The sequence below is a fragment of the Rhinolophus sinicus genome, chromosome 3, assembly GCF_057876585.1.
Source record: "Rhinolophus sinicus isolate RSI-liver-muscle chromosome 3, RSI-T2T, whole genome shotgun sequence".
NCBI classification, from domain to species: domain Eukaryota; kingdom Metazoa; phylum Chordata; class Mammalia; order Chiroptera; family Rhinolophidae; genus Rhinolophus; species Rhinolophus sinicus.
Genome location: NC_142503.1, coordinates 91,518,084 through 91,532,136, shown reverse-complemented (window position 1 = coordinate 91,532,136; position 14,053 = coordinate 91,518,084).

The following is a 14,053-nucleotide window of genomic DNA, read 5'->3' as shown; positions in this document are numbered from 1 at the left end:
TGGGGCAGCTGCTGTTCAGAAAATCACAAAGGAGGGCTAAAACAGGCAAATGTCTGGGCCCCCCAGGATTGTGACAGGAGGTGTGCAGGGCAAGAGGGCAGCTTGTGGGGCTGGCTGTCAGAACCGCTACCTGCAGCACAATGGCAGGTAGAGGCCACCAGGATGATGGAAAAGAAGGCAGAAATCGGGACTGATTTACAGACACCAGGGAAGAAAATGTAGCCAAGATTTATGGGGGCTCAAGTGACTCGTTGGAGCCGAGTTTATTATCCGTCACATGCATCTGAATGTGTATTTATGGCTTTCCAAATGGTCCTGTCTCACGGAAAATTATGTCCAAAGAACATCAACAGCAGCTCATCAGGCTGATCCAGAGTAGAGTTCAAGGCTTCTCTTAGTCATCCAGGGACAGCAGGGGCTGGTCTCATTTGTGTGTGCACAGGTTCGAGGAGCAGACACAAGCCAATGGACACTGAGCTGGGCCCTGCCCTGGAGCCAGAGTGCAGAGATGAACCCATCTCACAGGGCTCTGACTCCACCCCACTGTGTCAGGTGCTGAGCTAGCTGCTGGATCTCAAGGGGACACGCAAGCAGGGGCCCAGAGAAAGGGTGAGAATACTAGCTCTGTCATTTAACTGCTGAGCGACCCTGGGTAAGCTACTTAACCTCTCTGAGCCTCAGTTTCCTCATCAAGAAAATGGAAGTAACAGTGATGGTTATCCCAGAAAGTAATAGGAGACATACAAGATACTGCATGTAAAATGCTTACCTGGAATGCAGTGCCTGGAATTCAGTAAGTGCCCATAAATGTCATTTTTCTGTTATCATCATGATTATTACTCTAAGTATCTTAATGTAATGTTTGGAAGAACCTGATCATCAAACTAAACAAAACAAGACAAACGTCTGGCTGAAGCCCCATTTAGTAGAGAAATGGTCACTTATCTGCTTTGCACATGCCGGATACCAGGCAGTCAGATAACCACCAAAAAGGGGTTTTTCTATGGGAACTTTATGCATACTTGGAAGAACTGGTTGTGAATGATTTAACCTGCTCAAGTCTCAGACTAGTAGATACCTTACTATGCTCTGAACTTTGTCACAATTGGAAATAAGAGCTGGTATCCTGCCAGTACACTCCAGTATGACTGTCTCTTCCATATGTGTCAGTAAATAGCAGCCACCCTTAACAATAGAAGTGCCTCTCCTGGTTCCTTGGCCTCCATCCCTAGGACCCGTTGATTAAGGATCTGTGTTCTGATCCTTGATTATGGCTTCTGATCACAGAGGTTCAAACAAAGAGGCAGGCAGCCATTGTTGCACATTTCCTATTGTTGAAAGCTTCTCCCCTTTCGGCTGAAGTGACTTCCAGGGAATTTCATCCCCACACTTCCTTTTTTGCTTTTTCTTTGAGAGACAGACATTAAAATCTAAGACATTAAAAACCAACCACATATATGGGAAAATTAGAAACTGACCATGCATACCCAGGGAAAGGCTCCGTAAAGATCTGAGAAGACCTTACATTTACATCTCAGGCTGATCCTTAGCACAGAGACATCCCATAAACAATAAAAAAAATTAAATAATAACAAAACACAGCAAACCCTGGGGAAGGGGAGAATCTTATTTCCGGAGTTACCACATAATTTGATATTCAACTGGATTCAAACATCCAGTTTTCAACAACAACAAAAAAATATTACTGAAAAGGCATAAAAGTATAATGTTGTATGTCAACTATAATTGGAAAATAAATACATTTTTAAAAAAATGAAAAAAAGCATAAAAAGAAACAGAAAAATATGGTCCATACAAAGGAAACAAAAGAAATATACAGAAACAAGTTCCTGAAGAAGACCTGATGGCAGATATACTAGACAAAAACTTTAAAACAATTGTCATAAAAATGCTCAAAGAAAGGAAGATGTGAAGAAAGTCAGGAAAACAACATGTGAACAAAATTTGGAAATATCAATAAAGAGAGAGAAAACCTAAAAACAAACCAAAATTAAATTCAAGAGCCAAAAAGCATAACTTAAAATGTTTTTAATATCACTAGAGGGATTCAAAGGACAGGCAGCAGAATCAGTGAATTTGAAGATAAGACAATGGAAATTGAGTCTGAGGAACAGAAAGAAAAAAGAGTGAAGAAAGGCAAACAAAGCCTAAGAGACCTGTGGGACACCATTAAGCAGACCAACACACACATCGTGGTGCCCTGGCCACCCTCCTAGAAGGAGAAGAGAAAGGGGAAGAGAGACTATTTGAAGAAATAATGGCTAAAAACTTCCCAAAGTTGATGAAAGACATAAATATAAACATTCAAAAAACTCAATGAACTCCAAGGAAGAGACACTCAAAGAGACCCACACCAAGACATATTATAATCAAACTTTCAAAGACAAAGAGAGAAAGCAAAAGGAGAGAAGAGAATCATCACATACAAGGGATCCTCAAAAAGATTATCAACAGATTCTCATCAGAAACTTTGGAGGCCAGAAGACAGTCGGCAGATATATTCAAAGAACTAAAAGAATAAAACTGTCAACCAAGGATCCTAAGTCTAGCAAAACTGTCCTTCAAAAGTGAGGGAGAAATTAAGAGTTCCCAGATAAACAGACGTTGAGGGAGTTTGTGACCACTAAAACTACCCTGCAAGAAATACTCAAGGAGGGCTTGCCCGGTGGCTCAGGCGGTTAGAGCTCCGTGCTCCTAACTCCGAAGGCTGCTGGTTCGATTCTCACATGGGCCAGTGGGCTCTCAACCACAAGGTTGCCAGTTCAATTCCTCGAGTCCTGCAAGGGATGGTGGGCAGCGCCCCCTGTAACTAAGATTGAACACGGCACCTTGAGCTGAGCTGCGGCTGAGCTCCCGGATTGTCAGTTGGTTGGAGTGCGTCCTCTCAACCACAAGGTTGCTGGTTCGACTCCCGCAAGGGATGGTGGGCTATGCCCCCTGCAACTAGAAATGGCAACTGAATCTGGAGCTGAGCACCTCCAGCACCAGATGGTGCACCTCCATAACTAAGACTGAAAGGACAACATCTTGAAGCTGAGCGGCACCCTCCACAACTAAGATTGAAAGGACAACAACTTGACTTGGAAAAAAGGCCTGGAAGTACACACTGTTCCCCAATAAAAGTCCTGTTCCCCTTCCCCAATAAAATCTTAAAAAAAAAAAAGAAATACTCAAGGAAGTACTGAGAGGTGAAATGAAAGGATACTAGACAGTAACTTTAAGCTGTATGGAAAACTAAAGATCTCAATAAAGGTAAATGGGAAATTAGCAAAACTAGTATTCTTGTAACAATGGTTTGTAACTGTACGTTTTGTTTGTTTTCTACATAATTTAAGAGACTAATACTTTAAAAATTGTTGTATAAAAGTTAGTATTACTGTAACTTTGGTTTGTACTCCAAATCCTTTTTTTTCTACATAATTCAGGAGCTAATGCATTTAAAAGAATTACAAGTTTTTGTTTTTGGCAACACAGGAATAAAGGTGTAATTTTCTGACATCAGCAACTGAAAAGAGTGGGGACAGATCTGTAAAGGAGAAGTTTTTGTATAGTATTGAATTCAAATTAAAGTGTTATAACTTTAGGATGTTAGATGCAATCCCCATGACAAACACAAAGAAAATAGATATATATGTAGAATAAACACAAGAGGAAATTAGAAAGGAATTTAATCATTTTACTACCAAAAATCAACTAAACATGAAAGAAATAATGTGGGAAATGAGGGACAAAAAAAGCAATAAGATAAATAGAAAACATAGCAAAAGGACAGAAGTAATTCTTTCCTTATCAGTAATTACTTTAAATGTAAATGAAATAAACTCTCCAACCAAATGACAAAGATTGGCAGAACGCATCAAAACACATGATCCAGCTATATACTGTCTACAAGAGACTCGCACTTTGGCTCCAAAGACACAGATGGGTTGAAAGTGAAAAGATGGAAAGCTTTAGCTAATTCCTAGAGATAGTAAATGGTTTGCCTTCATACATACCTTTGATATGCAAACAACCTTTGATATGCAGAGCCTACGCTGTGAATCACCTCCTCTATCTGGCTTTTAAACTCCAGAAGGTAATATTTCTGTGCCCTAATCATCCCAGGGCCAGGCATCGGACAAATAGGGGCAGTCCATACGCCCTAGAGCCTGTTAAAACTATTCAAACTAGCCAATGCCAAACCTAGTCGGCCCATTTCTCCTACCCTACCCATTCCTTTTCTAGAATCCACAATAAAGCCTTTTGCCTATGCATTCCCCTTGACCTTTCTGCCTCCTGATTGACCCAGGCGCTTCCCCATGTGGCTCTGCATGGCGTGCCATGGCTCCTGTTTCTTTTTTTTGTGTGTGGCAGCCTTCTCTTGATCTGTTGGCTTCACCACACCTGATTAAAACAAATCTTAAGTACATTTTAATACAAGCCCCCAATCCTGCAGGGCATTTTCCTCAAACTGGCATGTTAGCCATTAGCCGAGCCTTAAACAGGCAATGGTCAACCAGGCTGGCTGCTTGCAGGGGATGTGGTAGTTGGTAGGAAGATGAATCCCATTGTCATGCATCCATTGTCCCTCCTTTGCTGCAAAAATAGGCCTCTCGGTACAAGGCATGGTTGTGCAGTTTTCCAGATTGGGAAATCAGTCACTTTATAAGCCTATGTATGGTGCTGGCGGAGGCATGCAGGCAGAGACAGCAAACTCATATCTGAAGTAGACGGACATTCATCTTCTCCTGCCCCTGGACATTTACGCTCCTGGTTCTCAGGCCTTCAGACTTGAACTGAATTAAACCCCCAGCTTTCCTGGTTCTCCAGCTTGCAGATGGCAGATTGCGGGACTTCTTGGCTGCCATAGCTGCACGAGCCAATTTCTATAACAAATCTCCTCTTATCTACATCTATACTATGTATCCTACTGCTTCTGTTTCCCTGGAGAACCCTGACTATACAGCATCCGTTGATTATCTTTTCCCTTGAGAATTATTGAAATTTTTCTGGTTCTTTTCATGTTGAGTAACTTTGGATTTTATCCGAGAATTTTGCACATGACGTTAGGAAATTCTGAGTCCTATTAAAATGTTCTGATAAATGCTGATTCTTCTTTAAAAGAAGGAATTCATTGTGTCTGGGTTCAGACCCCAAGTGTTGATCCTCCTCTGAGCTGTGATTGCAATGCAAGCTACATTTTAAAAACCTTTGCAGTGTTATTCTGGTCCATCGCATGTGTTAACTCCGCAGAGGCCAGTTTGTGACCTCGGTAGTGGTCTACACTAGCGGATGATAAATTATGGCCCACAAACTCAATCCAGCCTGTGAATTATTATGTAAAGGCCTATGAGATACAACTGATTTTAATATTTGTAATGGGTTGTAAAAGGAAAAAAAAGAAATCAGAGAGAAGGAGATGGAGAGAAAGAGAGAGAGAGAGAGAGAGAAAGAGAGAGAGAGAGAGAGAGAATATATGACAGAGAACATATGTTATCCACAAAGCCTAAAATATTTACTGTCCAGCTCCTTACAGAGAGTTTTCTGACCTCAGTTCTCAAAGCCTTCATTGGGCTATTTCAGGTCAGTTCCACACAGACACAACTTAAGCCTTGGGACTTTTTGCCACATAGTAAAAGGATCCCTTTCTCTAGCTCCTTCCTCCAAAAGACTTTCCCCACCCCACCCCACCTCCACACTCCAACTCTCCAAGGCCCTTTTCCTGGTGCTATCACTAGAAAGCCAGCGTTTTGATCTCTCCTTGCTACCGTGCACTTCCTACATCTGGGTCCACCTCAGGGAGAAGTGGCAAGAGAAAAGAGAAAAATATTGGGATTCCCCACCCTCTTCGAATCACAGGGGCCTCTTGCCCAGGTGATCAGAGAATATTTTTTTTTTCTCTCAGAGTTTTAGGTGCATGTGGGACTGCTGCCACCCCACGACTGCAAATTCCTGGCTGGGGCTTATCTCGAGAAAAAGCACAGTTAAAAGTGAAAGAAAAAAATTGGGATTTCCGCTCTTGCTCTCTGTCCTGCAAGATACCCCATTCCTGGTTCTGTGGCCAGAAAGACAGGGTTTTTCTTAGAGCTTATCCTGTTTCCATCTACTTCAGAATTCCAGGATGTGGGCTGTGCTAGAGTTTAACCTGGAAATGTGGAGAAAAACAAACAAACCAACAAACCAGGGAACTCACAGCTATTTCAATTATTCTTTGAGTTTTGATTTCCCTCCCTAAACTACCTCTTATGGTTTACTTTTCAGAGTCCTCATAGTTGCTCTATGTATTCTGTCCAAGCGTTTTAGCTACAATCAGTGGGAAAGCTAAAGTGGCCTGTGCTTACACTTTCTTAGCTGGGTCCAGAAATCCTATAATTGGGTATTATCCCCTGACCTTGCTAAACCCGCTTATTAATGCTAACAAGTTGTTCACAGATTTAAACATTTTCTAAATGCAAAATGATTTCATCTGGGTATGATGGCAATGTACTTCCTCCTTTCCAATCCTTATATCACTTTTTTGCTTTACTGTGAGGGCTGGCAAACCTTTTTGGCAAAGGCTGGATATTATATAGTATTTAGGCTTTGCAGGCCATATAGTTTCTGTTGCAACTGCTCAGCTTTTCCATTGTAGTATGAAAGCATAGATAACATGCAAATGAGTGGGCAGAGCTGTGTTCCAATAAAGTTTTCTGTATATAAACAGGTAGGGGGAAGCACTTCCGGAATGCAGAGTAAGGACTTCAAAAAATATCCTTCTTCATAAAAGCAGAGACAATGATGGCAAAAATGGTCAAAATCAACTTTTGCATGACTTTGGAAGTTCACTAAAGGCTTGTAACAATCTGAGGAGTGTTGATTTAAAAAAAAAAAAAAATGGCTGAAACACAGTGAGAAGGGCAAGCGTTGTGAAGCTTTAACTTGCTTTATTCCCATTTCTCTCTCGACAGCTCCGTTGTAGGCTTGAAAAGTGGTAGCCTCGGAAGGCTGGTGTCTATGAAAACCAGCAGCCCAGCAGCCAATAGAAAGGAAAGAACAGGTCTGGAGCTTCCCCAAAAGTCCTATCCCCAGAGAATAGCTACTATTTGACCTGTCTGGCAGTTCCCTGAAAAGCTCTGTTCTCAAGGAATGTCTTTATTTGACCTGACTCAGAGTTTGCTCTGTGTGAACAGCACTTGAATCACTAAATTCCCTTCTTACTGTGCTGAATTCCCCACTCTACTGTGCTTCTCCAAAAAAAAGACCGGGTCTTATATTAAGTTTTGCTTCAAAAGATGCATTAGGGCTTATGTTCAGGGGATGTCCTCCTGAAAAATCATGCTAGGGCTTATTTTCCGGTTAGGTCTTATTTTCAGGGAAACACGGTATGTTTCTGAAGGAAGCAGTGCCTCCCTTACTTGACCAATCAGAGCTGCCGGGACAGTATTCCCTGCAAAGCAGTACTCCAAGCAGTTTCCTCACCAGAAGGTTCCTGATTTGGGCTGTTTGCGGTTGTCTTGTTGACTTTTCTCAGTCTGGTTCTCTCCTGTTCCTGCTGATTCTCAGCCCTCCAACATTCTTCCAATGAACTCCTTTTCTGCTCCACGCAGCCAATCGAAGTGGGTTTCAATTGTCAGAAGCTAAGAACCTCCATTGATATACTATTTTCTACATAACACTATATCACGGACATATTTCCATACCACTAAATATTATTCAAAATATTATTTTAATGGCTGCACAATATTTAATCATATTTATGTACCAAAATTTACTTAACCATGTCCTTGTGTTTGAGTAAAGTATAAATTTCTGTTAAATACTTACAATGAATATTATTGTATTCACATTTTTAGCTTCAATTCTGGCCATATTCTTAGGATGTCTCAAGAGTAAGGGTACCAAGTTAATGGTATGAACATTTTAAAGCGCTTGTGGCATAAAGCCAATTTTTTCCCCCCAGAAATTTTATACTGATTATCCTTATATTTGTACCCTCACAGGAAAGAGTGCTCAATTTCACTCCACTCAACAAGATTGGGTAATATAATTTTAAACAATCTTGAATAAGCTGATAGGGAAAAATCTGATTGGTATTTAGTGGGCATTTCTTTGATTACCAGTGAAGCTGAATATTTTAAAATATGTTTATTGTAGATTTTTATTTCTTTTGTACATTTCTTGTTGACCATTTTTCTATTGGAATGTTAATTTTTATTGATTTGTAATTGCTTTTAATATATTAGAGGTATTAACCTTGGGTCATATTTTTTGCAACTATTTTAGCCTTGTTTGTAGTTCCCCAATAAATTTAATTAAATGCTTCTTTAAAACATAAAGAGATTTAAATTTTTATATGTTAAATTCTGTCTTATTCTTTATTGTTTCCATTGCTTTTATGTTTATAAAGTCTTTACTCACCCCAAGATCAAATTTTTATCTACAGTTTCTTCTAGTTTTTATGATTTCTCTTTTTACATTTAATTTTTTAAATCCTCTGAAAGTTATATTGGAGTATGGTGTGAAGGAAAGAGCTAATTTTATTTTTTTCAAATAGCTAAGCAAATGTCCCGGCATCATTTATTGAATAATCTGTTCTTTCCCCACAGATTTGCAATGCCACCTCAGTAAGCTGAGACTTGGTGATCACCATGGTAACAGGCAGCTTTAAAAGCATTTGTTCTCACAAAGTGGAGGGCTGGTGCCCAGCAGGGCTCAGTCTGGCCTCATAGCTCATGTTCCCTAATTAAGATACACCTTTTGGTTTTGTCTTTTAAAAAACTTCTCCCTTTATAGCCATGATGCAGAAGGAAAATTCAGGCCAAGGCCCTTTTGTGCCCAATCTGTTATCAGCTGGACCTGCCAGGATGGTTGGAACATGGAGGGAGATGGGCAAGTAGGTGAGAATGTGGACAGTGATTTGCTCCTGTGATGTCCCGAGAACCTAGAGGGCCATCATCAAGGTCCTTGAAAAGTGGAGGGTGGGGTAGGATGGTCATGTTTAAGGACGCAGCTCTAGTGTAAGAACAGAGACTGTGCTGCTGGCCCAGCGAGAGCCCAGTGTGGGGTCCTTGGCACCCCTTCCCCTCCTGGGATGGCAGCCACTGTTGCCAATAGACAGCAAAGTCCACACTTCTTGCTCTCTGGAGCTTCTGGCCTTGTCTCTGGACTCCTCCTTCTTTATAGGGTATCTGTGTATAGCCTGGAGTGGGGGACAGGATCAAGACAGGTCTGTGCCCAAGAAGGCGGCGACCTCCCTACTTTGGGGAAGGTCTCAGGGAGTCTGAGTGCTGGGGTGGGTGGAGATAATGAAGATGCTTGACAATCACTTTGAACATCTAGTGGCTGAAAGCCACTGTTGCGAGGGGAGAGCAAGTGAGAGGTCATGGCAAGCCATAAGAAGATGCAGAGGTCACGAGCAGGCAGAAGCGCTGAGGCCAGAGGCAGAACAACGGATTTCAGTGAGGGCGAATGAACACACAGCAGAGCTGTGGCTAATCAACACCCTCCTCCCGATGCTGAGACCCCAACGCTGAATCAGAGCCAGCACTCTTCCCTTGGGACTTGTCCTTACTCCCACCCCTATGCTTGGGGTCCCCAGAGATCAATGGAGCTTTGTCATAAGCCCCTATTACTTGAGGCACTTGTAATAAGTTTCCTTGCTTATGATCAAAGCAACCCTCATCCCAGTCGGCATGAGGGGTCTGGAGGTGGTCCCTTGGCCTCCCACTTGGCATGTCTGCAGACAGTGCTGTTGGACCTGGGTCTCCAGCCTTAACCACCCACCCCTCCTTACTTCTCCCTGACGACTCAGGTACCAAGGCCTGCTGGAGCCCTGGTCCAACTGTCTTTTCTCTCATGCCCTCCTTCCCCGTTCAGCTGATGTCAGAGAACCGTCTGAGGACCTGGGTCACTGAAGAACCAACAGTTCTCCTCCCTCCTCACATCCAACAGGAGCATGTTTTGGGTGCAGGCCCTGACATCTGAGATTAGAGCTACCCAGCCCTGCGCTGCAGATGGACTCCTCAGGGGCTACCAGGGTGGTGCTGGGACACCCAAAGACCCTGGCTGGGCACATCTGCTGGGTGCAACCCTGGTTATTTACCCCAAGTGCTGTGCAAATATCCTATTCTCTGTGAGCCATTATGAAAGAAAGGTCAGGAAGCTCCACCCCAGGTGAGGGCAGCACAACCCGACTTCAGACGTGACTACGACTTATGGCTGGCATTCTAGGTTGCCCACTGGTACCCGGCACTGCTGGGGTTCTTGCCGTACCAGGAATCTTGTAGAGAGGACAGTGCTGTGGGGAGAGGGGTGAGAGAGTCTGTCCCCCGCATCCTATAGAATCCTCACAGATCACGCTTCAGGGTTTGGCTGACAGTTCTGGAATATGCTGATCCTACTGAGCTGCCAGAGACCTTACATGTCATCATAGTGGTTAAGAGTGTGGGCTCCTGTTCGGCCATAAAAGGTAGTGAAGTATTGCTATAGGCCACAACATGGATGAACCTTGAAATCATTATGCTCAGTGGAAAAAGCCAGTCACAAAGGCCACACTACATATGATTCCATGTCTATGAAATGTCCAGAAGACGCATAGGTAAATCCACAGAGACAAAAAGCAAATTGCTGGTTGCCTTGGGGTGGGAAAATGGGAGGATTGGGAGGTGGGTATTAATAAATAATACAGGGTTTCTTTTGAGAGTGATGAAAGTGTTCTAAAATTGATTGTGGTGATGATTGCACAACTCTGAATATACTAAAACTCACTAAATTGTACACTTGAAATGGATGAATTGAACAGTATGTATTAGGTTGGTGCAAAAGTAATTGCGGTTTTTGCAATTATTTTTAACATTTTAAACCGCAATTACTTTTGCACCAACCTAATAAATTATAGCTCAATTTAAAAAAAAAAAAGCTCAGTTACAAAGAAGGGGATATAGGTTACACGGTTCAAAGCCTGGGTTCAAATCCTGGCACCACTTACTAGGTGGACAACGTTGGGCAAGTGACTTAACCTCCTTGTGCATGAACTTGCTCACCTGCACAATAAAGACAATAAAGTACCTGTTTCATCTGGTTAGCGTGGGGGATGAAGTGAGTCAACACACGTGACAGGCTCAGAACAGTGCCTGACACACATGCAGCTGCTCTTAGCAGTTCAGTGAAGCAAACTTTTGACTATCCTGGGACTATCCTGGTTGAGGTGGAAAGTGGAAGTCCCGAGAGGAAGACTTCCCAAAGGTACCATCGCAGGCTGAAGACCAGTCTGCCAGATACATGTTCAAGTCCTAATCCCAGAACCTCTGCAAGTGACCTTATTTGGAAAGAGAGTCCTTGCGGATGTAATTAAGGTACTTGAGATGAAGAGCTCATCCTGGATTACTCAGCTGGGCCTAAAATCCAATGGCAAGTGTCCTTGCAAAAGACACCCAGACAAGACAGGTATATGGGAGAAGGCGATGTGAAGACGGAGGCAGAGGGTGGAGCGACGCAGCTATGAGCCATGGGATGCCTGCAGCCACGAGAAGCTGGAAAAGGCACGAAAGGATTCTCCCCTGGAGCCTGCGGGCACCTAGATTTTGAATTCTAGCTTCCAGAACTGTGAGAGGATAATATGTTTCTAGCAATTGTTACAGCAGCTTCAGGAAACGTGTACAGTCACTCAGCCCAGGGTGCCCGAGCCAGGACTCTGGACTCGTCATCACTTGGGACCCTTCGTTACATTTACCTGTGAATAAAAAAAGCCTCCACCCCAGATACCGTGAAGGATCTGGAGCTGGGTTCTCTGATCCTCTTTTCCAGACAAGGACACTGAGGCCCTTTTGTCCCTTGCCCATGTCACACACCCATCAGTGTGGGGGTGAGGCAGACTCGGGCCACACTGGCTCATTAGATTTACCAGCCCTGGCCTGAAACAGTATTTAATTTGCCTTTTACAATGCAGCAATTGCAAGTTCATTAACTGGCAATTGAAAGTTATAGGTGGCATTAGAATTTATTAATAACATCGGAAATAAATCTCCCTAGAATTCAAGTAATTGAAAATCTCGTGAAATTCTCTTTTTTATAATCCATAAAACACATTTGGAAGAGAGGTGTTCCAGAAACCTCAGGGCAGTTGGGATTGCAGGTGTGGGTAGCTGGCGTGGGAGGGGCTTCTGTTCTGACCCAGGCCCTGCCTACCCCTGCCCACCATCTCAATCACTGCCTCTGAGTCTCGGAAAGAGTCACTTTCCTACTGAGACTATCCCGTGACTCACTGCAGTGATCACTGCTGGGCGCTGGGACCACAGATGTGACCTTGCCCACAAGAAGATTACACCTTAGTGGGGGTGGGGGACAGAGCTGTAAGGGCACCTTTTTGATTTAGGAAGGTGAGGCCTGGACCACTTCTGGCTGGGTCCCAGAGCCAGAGTCCCACGAGGAAGAACAGCCCCTCGTGTGTCTTTGGGACATACCAAGCTCAGCGTGAGAACAATACGCCCCTCACCCACCCCGGGTGCCCTTCCTGCTGAGCCTGGAGTGGGCCAACCTCACCCAGGGCATTCTGGGAAGGGAGATGCTCAGAGGTGGCCCCCGAGCCCCTCGGGGTCAGGTGAGTCCAGCCACAGCCTGACTCCCTCCTGGTCCCTGGAAACAGGTCCCACCATGTTTTCTTGAGTTCCAGTCCAAGGGGGTACAGCAGGAAATGTGGAGTCCTATTGGAATGCCAAGAGGAACCAGCCTGGGACGACCAGGGCTTCTGGCCCACTTCTGAGTTTTTGACCAAGGCCATCCAGTCCCTCCATTGGGAGGTCTCCCATCCCAAGGCAGTGCACCAGCTGCGAGTTTCTGCCTGAAGCCATGATGTGTCCCCAGGCAGAGGCAAAGCATGCCTCTTACCCCAGCCCTTCCATTAGTTTTTCATTCCTGTGTTGGGAGTGACATTAAAAATACGTTAGGAACAATATAGTGCGGGACCCACCGCTCAGAATAGACCTTGCTCCTGCACTGGAGAGGAAGCCTGGATGCGGGGGGTCTATAGGAGGGACCATGTGGGGGACACAGGAGAAACTGGGCTGTCAGTCATAGGTGTTTCGATAACATAACAGCAGGTTCAGCTGACCTGGTGAGAGCCACTGAAGGTCAGCCCAGACTGAGTCCCCTCCACCCTGTGGCTGCCATGTTGGAGCACTTGCCAAAAGTCCCCATGTGACTGAGGGGATCATGAATTTCTCCTTTGGCTGCTGGCCGAAGGGGTCCCTGCAGTGAGCCAAGGAGACCTTGGGGCTGCTGCTCACAGAGAGGGCAGGCCAAAGTCAGGGCCCTGCCTGAGCCTGCGCTTTTTTGGTGCCTTGCTCCTCTGGGTTCAGCTAAGCGGGGGCAAGAAGGTGAGGGTCATATGGAGCTGGACATAGGCGAGGGCTTTGGGGGCAACGAGGACTATGGCTGCTCCGGACCCGGAAGGGAAGGTGTTAGTGAAGTGCCTTCAGCCCCTGTCCCACCACATACGTGCACACACACACACATACACACACAGACATGCACGTGCACACACCCATGCATGCACGTACACATACCAGGGCCTGGAGCCCGTCAGCATTTAAGGAATGCTGGATTTAATGTGGACACTGGGGCACAGGGGAGAAGTGTGTGCATGAAGCAGTGCCTGGAGAGAAGCTGGGGTGCACCCCAAGGGGGGCTGGGGGATGGAAAGCAGAGCAGACTCAGGGAGGAGACAGGGTGGGGCGGGGTGAGGGGGTGGACCCCTGTAAATTCTCCCTCATCAAACCCCTGGGTGGACCATGCAGACAGATGCAGGGGTGGGAGCTCACAGATGCCTGAGGCAGCAGGAGGTCCCTCAGCCCTCCTCTCACTCCCCCTACCCTGGGCTGATCCTCGGAAGCCCCATCCCCGGTTAGGGGCAGAGGGGCGGCTTTGGGCAGCAGAGGGTGGCTGGGCCCTGGAGGCCCACTAATGGCAACCTACCTGGGGGCACTGTGTAACTTGCTTCACCGTTCTGAGTCACCACTGGGACCTGTAGGCTGAGCGCCTGACCAGAAGTGCAGTTTGGGGTTTCTATACATGGGCA